The following is an 11,517-nucleotide window of genomic DNA, read 5'->3' as shown; positions in this document are numbered from 1 at the left end:
GAGAGAGACGTCGATGTCATAACCAGCTTTCATCTGAATGAGCCTTCGTGAGTAAGCAAACTGCTGGTTTACCTCGAATTGGATTGAGGTTTAAAGGGTACATTTCCCCTTTTCGCTTCGATTTTAGTAGAATGTTATTTGACTTCTTCTCAACTATCTCTGAGCCTTCATCATCAAATGATACCTTCAATCCAGTCCCAACGACTAGCTGTGATACGCTGATAAGGTTATGTTGAAGCCCTTCAACATATGCGACCTTTCTAATTGAGAAATCACCATTCGTAATCATTCCATAGCCTTTAATAGTTCCAAACGAGTTGTTGCCATACTTCACAATACCACCATCCTTGAGAGACCGAAACTCCCTTAGTTCTTCCTTCCTGCCTGTCATGTGACGTGAGCAGCCACTGTCAATATACCATTCTTCGTCAAACTGCTCGTTACGCATAACCTGCAAAATATTAAGCAGATTTAGGAACCCAAAGTTTCTTGGGTCCTTGTGAGCCTTTTACAGGAGAGGGAATAGTAAGAGAAATATCAACCAAATAAGTGCGTTTAATTAAAGTTGTTTCATCTTTTCGTTTTATAGTGAAAACTTTAATTTTGTTTGACTTAAATTTGACAAGCGTACGATTTGAGGTGTTGACGTCTGCATTCTTTTGGATTTCTTTTGGACATCTGTCATCTTCTGGAAAGAGATTTCCTTTCCCCTTTAAATCCTTGAAAGAATTAGAACGAAAAGAGTTAGGTTTAGAAGTGACATTGGATCTTTTGTTCATTTCATTGGTCTTGCAGGGTTGAGAAACGTAACCGCTCTTTCGGTTGTTATTGGGTTGAGGACCGAAACCGTTCTTTCGGTTGTTATTGGGTTGAGGACCGAAACCGTTCTTTCGGTTGTTATTGGGTTGAGGACCGAAACCGTTCTTTCGTTTGATGTGGTTCTGAGAACCGACGCTCTCCCTTCGGTTCATTTCAGTCGAGGGACCGAAACCACCCTTTCGGTTCCTTACTTCCTGCGAACCGGTGCTTTCCTTTTTGTTCCTTACCTCCTTTTGTTTAGAAGATTTTTCATAGCGAACATAATTAGGATTTTGAGATCTCCAGAACAGTTTCCTTTCGGTAAGGTTTTTCTTGTACCTCACATTTCTTTGATGCTTTCTGTCTCTCACCTGTTTTGGGTTTCTGTGAATGTTAGCCTTTTTCTTAGAATTTTGAATATTAGCTTTGCACTTAGGGGAATTAGTTTCGTTTGAAATTACTACTTGCTCGTCTGAGTACATTTTAGTCCCACTTGTGCTCGGCTTGTCAAAATGAGTAGGATCATTAAGTGGTTCGGCTACATATCTGCCTTTCACTCTCCATGAGGTTTTCTGTGACAGACCTACTGTTTCATCAGCATTGTCAATCGGTGCTGACCAGAAAAATTCATCGCATCCGTCAGCATTATCTTCGGCTACTATCGCCGTCCGTTCGGCTGTTTGTTGCTTAGTTACTCCATTAACTTTGTATACCTGATTTGGAGTGGATTGTACCGTTTGATACACAACTGCTTTTTCTTTAAGGACTTTGGTCTTGTTTTTGGACAAACGAGCGAATTCCACTGAATTTTCAGAAATCAGATTTTTGTGGGTTTTAGTTTCGCTTTTGACAAACTCAGAACAGTCCACCACATCCTCTACCGAGATTTCACTCAGATCATCATCCTCATTAAGTTCAGATGCATTTTCAACATCAATTTTATTTTATGAACTTAATTTGGCATTCAACGAGTCAAATTTCTGTACAGTTTCGGCTCTTAACTTCAATTTATCATTCTCATCTAACAGATTTTTGAGCATGTCCTTATGGTCCTTGGACTTTATGTAGGATTCAATTTTACCAAGACCGATTTTGTATGCAGGAGAGATCTCATCAGATGATACAATGCTTTCACAGTTGTATGCTTCAGCATCAATTTCATCCTCCTTTAACTCAAGAAAGGGCAAAATCATGCGATGTATCTTCTTTCCTATTTCACAATTGAGATGCAATTGAGTGATATTAAAATAAAGCCTTTTAGCAATCAAACAAAACACATTTCTTTGTTTTAAAAGTTTAAGCTTGTGTCTTTGCAAATAAATCGACTCATCCTTAGACCTAATCAACTCTTTTTCCTTCAGCTCAATCCACATCCTCCTTTCCTCACTCTTCGACGATACCCTGCTAATTTCATCAGTCAGGTTAGAGTTTGTGACACGGGTTTGAGAGAGATTTCTACTTATACTAGAGAATTTTGATTTTAAGTTATTTAGTTCCTTTTCATAGTCATTAACAGGTATTTTTAGAGAAGCAAGAATATATTGTACCTTCTTGATCAACTCATCACATTCATTGATATGGGCACTAACAGGTTTTGCAGCAAAACACCTGTCCTCTCGCTCCTTCTCGCCTTCTATTCCTCCATCAGTGGTATATTCTCTCATCTGGGATACACCTTCGATCACCATTAAACACCTTCCAGTAGCATGTTCTTCTTTTACCAGCATCGCCTTGCCATGAGTGGGTTTTCTCACTTCTTCGTCCTCTGAGTCTGTGGACCATACTTCCACACCACTGAATTCATCACGGTTGTCTGTATCCTGCACAATCAAAGCATTCATAGTTTTATTGTTAGCAGCAGACTTTCTTTTCTTGATTTCCTCCAGTCGTCTCAAGAGGCTTGCTTCCTCATCGTCATCATCTGTCTTTTCTGCCCTCTTTTTCAGCATGCAGTCCTTGGCAAAGTGATTCTTGCCTCCACAATAATGGCAATCGAATCCTGAGTCTCCACCAATTTTTACTTCTTTCTTGGACTCTTCTGATTTTGATGTTGTCTTCGGTTCCTCCTTGACCTTTTCGGCGCTGTAACTTCCCTGCCAATTTCGGTTTTTGTTGGTTGGGAACTTCCTTTTAATGAACTTTCTAGGATTAGACACCATCAGGGCATACTCTTCACTGGTTAGATCATAGTCAGAAAGATTTAATTCCTCCTCTTCTTCAACAGAACTTTTTCCTTTAGAAACAATGGCTAACGAACCCAAGTTAGACACCACACTCGTTTCCTTAGTCAGAGCACTTTCATGGGATTTCATAATTCCCACCAGTTTCGCCAGAGAATACGATTTAAACTGTTCATGTGCCTTTACTGTTGACACAACCGCCATCCATTCGGGTCTAAGACCGTTCATGAAGGTAACTTTCTGTTCAATAACTTTCCTTTCGATCCCATGCTTTATCATCTTACTCAAGAGATGATTAAAACGATCAAAAGCCTGAACCAGTTTCTCTTTGGGCTTTTGTTTGAAATCACCAAACTCTGAAAGCAAAAGAGTTTGTATCGAATGTTCCAGATCTGCGTCGGTGGAATACAATTCTTTTAGCCTGTCCCATATCTCTTTAGCTGTAGTGCAAGAATTCACCAAACGAAACGTATCTGACTGCAATGCAAACCTAATCATTCTTAAGGCTTTAATGTTACATTTAAACTTATCTTTCTCGTCTTGAGGAATGTCTTTCACATCACTCACAAGCTGATTGTACTCCTTTTGAGTTTTGACAATCCTTGAGCTGTTTGGATGAGCAAACGGGCCAACAGTGATAGCTTCCCAGATCAAGTACCCATCATCTTCTGAGCCAATCACATAATCTTCGAAGTGATGTGTCCAAACCTCATAATCTTGAGTGTACAAGATTAGAATCCTAGTCGTTGATCCGATACTGTTGGAGATGTTGATTGGATTGGTTTGCGAATCATCCATGGACATTGTGATGAAGTTTGATCGATAACCTGTTTAAGATCAGACTTGTAATTTATCGTTAGGGTAAGATTGACAATTAATGAGACACGCCAATTATGGAATGACGGCTCAATTAATACCAATCAATACGGAAAAACCCTGATGACTTCTTCAACAGAAGAGATGTGTATGAATTACAGTCTCCCGCTCTGATACCAATTGATGAGAATTAAACTCAGATCGATTAGATCTTTCACAGGTAAAAGATAAAGATTAAACAAAACAAACACAATAACAGAATCAACAATATGCTTATGATTCAAATATAGTCACGCCTCAGCAGAGCTCTATGAAGAACTTCCACTGTAGAGGCGAGCTAGGGTTTACAATACTAAAAAAAAAATAAAAAGCAAAGCGTGTTATCTCAAAGACTGCATGCATGCAGCTTAAATACTAAACCCTAGAGAAAAACATGCACGGTTGGACAGGCCCAAACTGGCAATCAAAATTGGACTAAGGACCGAGCCCATGACGCAACACTATAAGCCCAACATGCATACTGCGAAACCAATAAAGCCCTCTCCCGGAACTTGGCAGTGATCTCTGCCACAATCTCAGTAGTCTGGAGGAGATCCAGAAACTCTCGCGCCAACTGTTGCACCTCAATCACCGGTTCAAACTCAGCTCAGAACCTGGTTGAGAATTCATCCCATGACATAACATCAACAACATAATCACCCATCTCACTACCAACCTATTCCCACCAATCTTGTGCCCTGTCCTTCAATAGACAGGAAGTATATCTGACCTTCGCCTCCCCGGGGCAAAAACTCGTCCTTAACGTGTTAGCCATATCTGATAACCACCTCCTACTGCCATTGGGGTTCATCTCCCTATGGAACGCAGGAGCTTCACATGCACGGAACTCACGGAAAGAAAGAGTGTGAGCTCCGATGATAGCCATAACCTCAGCACGGAACGCACCCAAGCGCTCATCCAATATCTCCAATATCCCATCCTTGATCGGACCAAAGATCACAGGAGTCTGCTCCGAAATACCACGAGTAATCTCCAACGAGATGAACTCCTGCATCTGCTCGCTAATCGGATCAGCACATGCGCCTGAGCCGGAACCAGAACCTGAACCTCCTCCCTAAGTGCTCATCACCAAACTGAAATACAAAATATACCCAAGAATCCTCCTCCCATAAGCTTCTTAGATTCTCCAAGACTCTCCCTGATTCAAGTATGGATCATGTGCTTTTAGTAGTACGGGCCTAATACTACCTTCCACACCTATCCATACCTTCCTCAAGGATCATACCGAATCCTCTAAGTCGCCTTCTCAAACCGATGCACCAAAAACTCGTTAAACAGCGCAACCAAACCCACTGAAGCACTTCCTATGCTCTCCTAGGTTCCCAACCTCACCCAGCCCTCAGCTGCTGAAAGACTCCCACTAATGTCAACTAGCTACCTCATGAATATAGTCACATGCAATAGAGATCAGATAATCCTTCGAGTAAAAGACTCAACCCTAGAACGGTTGGACTCAAACAAGAGTTGCGCAATAGGGTCAGATCCATCACTTTAAGATTATTTAACCTGTGCCACATGTGACTTAGCATATTCACTTAGCAGTTAATTCACATCACTAAAAGTCCCACAAAGCACAAATCAAACAACATTCAGGCAATGGAAAAATCTAACCAACATACACTAAACAAGACATTCTATCCACTTATCTGGAATCCATACTAGCATGCAATTCTAAGGCTAATACAATCAGGCATATAAAGGCATCTCTCCTATCATATAATACTGAGCAGATCCTTAGCCATAATCTAGCATGCAATTCTCATAATCATATCATATATCATAATAAACATGTATTGGTGTTCTCGGAACCACTTACTTGAGATCGGCGGATTGCACGCATCACACCCCTTTCTTTGATTAGAAATTCCTTTTTAAATAAATGTTTATTTTATAAAAAGTTTCACCAAACCCTCAGTTTGAGTTCAATCACACCGAGAGTATGCCCGAATCCCTCAAACCAAGGCTCTGATACCAACTTATAACATCCCGAAAATAAAGGGTACAATTTTCATTTTTAATATATATATATATATATATATATATATATATATATATATATATATATATATATATATATATATATTCAAACATTCCTTTATCCTTATCTAAACAATTAAAAGTATTCCAGAGTAAAACAATTATCAATGTAAATCCCGCAATCATGAATTACGGAAAAACACGGGTGTATGCACTGCGATCAAGCCGGGTCCTTCCCTTTCGAACCGGAATTACCTGAAACCATAAACCACAAACTGTAAGAACAAATCTTAGTGAGTTCCCGAAATACCACATACCATACATATCAAATGATCTATACATGTTGTACATATCCAATCAATCAATAAAAGTGTTATGTGCTGTAACACCGTAAATTCCAAAACAATTTTTCTCAAAAAAAAAATTGAATATAATTTCATTCATCAATATTATCAATCTCAATGTATCACATATAAAATCCATAAAATTCATCCCAAGATCACAATACATGAAAACTCCACAGGTGTGTACTGATCATGCCGACGCCTTCCCGCGATCCTCACTAGTACCTGAAACACACAACACAAAACACTGTAAGCATAAATGCTTAGTGAGTTCCCCAAAATACCACATATAACACATATTAGCCACTCGAGGCTATAACTCTGTGGGCCTACTGGCCCTAACTCTGTGGGCCTACTGGCCCTAACTCTGTGGACCCTCTGGTCCTAGTTATGTGGACCTTCCGGTCCTAACTCTGTAAACTCTGGAATACACACAACATAAATCACTTAGAAATAATGCAGTGCAACACATCACATACATAGCATACAAGATAATCTGTCACATAACTCCACTTACCACTCAAGGTAAAGTATAGTGAGAAGACTCACCTCGGATAACTCGGTAAACCTCGAACTCGGAAATACTGATCTAGCCTTCGCCTAATCACATAAAATAATTACTCTAATTAATACGACTTTCAAAGACTAGGCTAATTCCTCTCTAAGTTCTCTAAGAAGGGTAAAAGACCATTCTACCCCTCCAATGGCTCACAAGTCCAAACATTGACTCAACCCTAAAGTCAACGAAGTCAACTCTAGTCAACGGTCAAACTTTGACCAGATTCGTCGAGTGCATCCGGGCGACTCGGCGAGTCCACGCGGGTCCCCTAAATCCTTCTAAGCCTCACTTGGCACGTCGAGTCCCTCCTCCACTCGCCGGGTTTCTCTGCAACGAATCGCGGGACAACCCTGACTCGACTCGTCGAGTCCACTTATGAACTCGGCGAGTTGCTCCCATGACAACACTCAAATGACCTTCTGAGGTCAGATCTGCTTCTCAAAACTATAGATCTGACTTCCCCACGACCAATAACCACGTAAAGGTTGAATCTTGACTCACATGCAACGCACCCAAGGCTTCTTTTGGTGAAATAACTACTAAAATGGCCACCTAGGCTCATAACCTCAAAGGAATGGCATAAAGCAGAGTGATAGGGGCTCTCTGGACCTCTTAAGGTCCAGATCTAAGAATCATTTCACCTTGGTACCTCACACACTCCAGATTCAAGCTAAATAATGCATAAAGAAACCCTAGATTCAACTAAATCATCATAAATACGAGAATAAGCACAAATTGATACCTCCAACAACTTCCTCTAATCAAATGGAAGTAGATCCAAGCTCCCCAACCCGCCTAGCTTGTCCTTCCTCCTTCCTTCTTGCTAAAACACACAAGAAATGCTGAACAATGGCCTCCTTTCTCACTCACAAGACTCACAGATGCTCTGGTACTCTCAAAGACGAAGGTAGCCGCAAATAAGGGCCATAAGGTCCTTTAAATAGGGTGCAGGCCCGGGGATTTAGGGTTTTAGCCCACAGCGCGGACTCGTCGAGTCCACCCTTTCCGACTCTTCGAGTCCATTCATTAATCCAGTCAGCATTCGCGATCCTACTCGACGAGTCTAAGCGTCAACTCGTCGAGTCCCTCTCTTTAACTCAAAATAAATGATCAAAACATCATACCTGGGAATCCGGGTGTTACATGTGCCAACCATAGTCTTGCTATTATGCCACGAGCCGCCTCGTGGTCTTCCTTGCCAGACCGGGTGCCAAACCCCTGGGTCTTACAGAAAAGTTCCAAGAGCCACCTCCTGGTCTTCCATGCAAGCATCACAAAGAAAACTAGCATACAATCTACGACTACTTAACAAATAACTGCCAGAGTTCAGACTATGGTCTTGCATACAGATTGCCAGGAGCCGCCTCCTGGTCTTTCATACAAAATGCCAAGGGTAACATGTAACACATGTGTTTCTAGGCTAAGCATTATCTTAACGATGTAATAGTTACGGTCAACAATTATAACCTATTTTAAAGTAATGAAGAGGAATTATTTGAGTATTATGTGAATTATGTGATTTTATGTGCATTATACTTGTTATTAACGATGTAATAAAATAATAATCAAAATAAGCGTCAAAAATAAAATAATAGATAGACCCAATTATTTATGAAGAAATTTGAAGTAGTCGTAACAAGGATTTTGGGGATATAAGGAAAGCTGAAATCCGACTTATAACGAAGAGGTTATGGTCTGTCAAAGTTTTGCGACAAAATTGGCACGACACTCGGAATCGTAAAAAGTGAGTTTGCGATAAAATACTTTTTAGCCTTAGTGATCTAAACGAAACTCGTAGTATACATTAAACCGAGAGCGTGCATAAAAAGAACGTCCAAATCTAACTTCGTATGAGGAAGTTATGATTTTTCTAAGATCTGACACATCAACATGCAGCCCGAAATTCGAATTTTAGATCGATCGGTTTTTAGCTGACACAATCTAAACGAGAATTGAAGATATCATTAATAAGAGCTCAACGATATAAAGAAAGATGAAAAAAGACGTCGGATGACAAAGTTATGAATTTTTAACGGACTTTACTTGTCCACGCCTGTTAAAATATAACTTTAAAAATAAAGCCAAAATTAGCCGACGGAGTCTAAACAAAAGTTGTAGATCCCGTCAATACCTACGCATGGATATAAAGAACGTAAAAAATGGAGCTCGTATGCGAAAGTTACGGATTTTAGAAGATAACTAGTTTTTGGAGTAATCTGCGAGTGACACATGGCACAATCCTGACCGTTGCTTCCTCCCCACGCCTTGCCACCAGATGGTGACACCTGGCTTCAACACTCCGTTTTCAGCCCAAAAACACTCCGTGTTGAGACATTTCCTAACCTATAAATAGAGGCGCAAATCTTCCATTTTCTTCACACCATTTCCCTTCTTTCTCTCTGAAACTTCTCTCTAAACCCCTCCTAATCCCTAGTAACTCCCAAGTTCTAGAGGAGAGTCCCGTAGCACCAGAAGGCTCCGAGAAGAAAGAGCTTTCGGCTCAGAAGTTCCGTTCTTCCAGAGCCCGGTTCTTTGCTAAACCCCCTTATAAGTAAGTTATACTTACCCTACTTTAAGTATAGCTTATGTTTAAGTTTATTATCGTTATTATGAACTTATAAACAATATATGTATTATAAAATATAATATAAAAAGTGTCATTATAATATCTTTTAACTACTCGCGGTACGGGGAATCTGGTTTGAAGGACCGCATAGGGTTGTTGGATTTCAGAAGTGCTATAATGCCAAAATGGTCCTGCCCTCCGGTGTTTCATGTCTGGCCCCTGTCTATACATAGTGGTTGAAAAGTATTGTTTAACACTTATAAAACAATATCGCTCGTAAATAGTCGCAATAAAAATTAAACTAAAATCTAGCGGTAATGATACTAGGTTTCGTCAAAGGAAAATAGAATTGTTAGAAGTGAAGCACTGCTCAGCCCCAATGAGCCACTACAACTGACATGGGCAGAGTTCTTGGTCCACTTTAAATGCCAGTTCTGCTCAACCCAAAACATGCTGGAACTAGAGAATCAGTTTCTGACACTGAATAAGGGCAACATGTCTATTGACGAGTATACCAATGCCTTCACAGAAAAAATGGAATTCGTTTTATGCATTGTCCCTGACGAGCTAACGAAAATTGATAAGTATATGGAGGGAATACCATGGGAGTATGTTGTGCCATTATGCCAGACACCTACTTTCGAGGCGGCCATCTGGGTTGCTAAGTATGTGGAATAGATGATCAAGAGTAGAGCCGCCAACAAGGTCGAAGTTGGCGAGAAGAGGATGTTTGATGGATCTTCAAGGTCCAACAGAAAAGTAAATTCTCAAAGTCTGGTTCCAAGAAGTTTGGAGGAGGAGGACGTGAAGCAAGATGGTGCGAGAAGTGCAAGAAGAAGCACTCCGGAAAATATAGCGAGGAGGTGACTTGTTACAAGTGTGGGAAGATTGGGCATTATGCCAATGAGTATACAACCAGTAAGAGGGTATGTTATGGGTGCAATGAAGAAGGACATATTGCTAAGGATTGCCCTAAGAAGAAAGAGGCAGCAAGGCCTAACGTTCCACCGAGACAAAAGGCGAGAGCATTCCAGATAACCCTGGAAGCAGCAAGGGATGAAGCAGATGTCGCTTCAAGTACCTTTCTTGTAAATGGATTGTCTGCCAATATATTGTTTGATTCGGGAGCGAATTACTCCTTTATATCCCACAATTTTGGTGGAAGACTAGCATTGCCGGTAGATAAACTTAATAGTGCTCTAGTTGTAGAAGTTTCTAGTGGCAAATTCATAACTGTTAACTATTGTATTAAAAGCATCGTCATCGACTTGAATGGGAATAAATTCCATGAGGAGTTGTTGCCCATTGAGTTGAAAGGTTTCGACATCGTGCTGGGAATGGATTGGCTTAGTGCAAATGATGCCAAGATACTATGCAGGAAGAAGATGGTGAGAGTAAACCCACCTAGAAAAGAGTCAGGTATGGTGTACGGGGACAAACATAGAGTGAATTCTGGAATCATTTTCCTAATAAAGCCAGAAAATGTTTGTCCAAAGGATGCACATCATACTTGGCATTTGTGATTGATTCAAAGAAGGAGAAGAAAGAGGTACAGAGAATACCAGTGGTGTTGTCAGGATCGACACCAATAGCGAAAGCACCATACCGGTTAGCACCGATAGAGATGAAGGAGCTTATGATGCAACTTCAGGAGTTATTGGACAATAGTTTCCTTAGATCTAGTTCATCACCCTGGGGAGCTTTGGTGTTATTCGTGAAGAAGAAGGATAGAAGCATGAGGATGTGCATAGACTATAGAGAGCTGAACAAGGCAACGTCAAAGAACAAGTATCAATTGCCAAGGATTGATGACCTGTTCGATCAGCTGCAAGGTTCGATCTATTTCTCAAAGATTGATCTTAGGTCAGGATCTCATCAATTGAAAGTGAGAGAGCAAGATATCGAGAAGACCGCATTCAGAACGAGATACAGAGACTATGAGTTCTTGGTTATGTCATTTGGACTAACCAATGCTCCAACATCATTTATGGATTTGATGAACAGTGTTTGTAAACCATTCCTCGATAAATCTATGATAGTGTTCATAGATGACATTCTGATTTACTCAAAAATCCAGCAGGAGCATGGCAAGCACCTGCGAGAAGTATTAGAAGTTCTGAAGAAGGAGAAGTTGTATGCAAAGTTCTCCAAATGTGATTTGTGGATTCGTGAAGTCCAATTCTTGGGTCATGTGGTTAACCAAGAGGGAATAATGGT

Source organism: Lactuca virosa, chromosome 4 (genome assembly GCF_052849685.1).
Source record: "Lactuca virosa cultivar CGN04683 chromosome 4, Lactuca_virosa_CGN04683_v6, whole genome shotgun sequence".
Taxonomy (NCBI): domain Eukaryota; kingdom Viridiplantae; phylum Streptophyta; class Magnoliopsida; order Asterales; family Asteraceae; genus Lactuca; species Lactuca virosa.
This window is presented reverse-complemented; position numbering follows the sequence as displayed.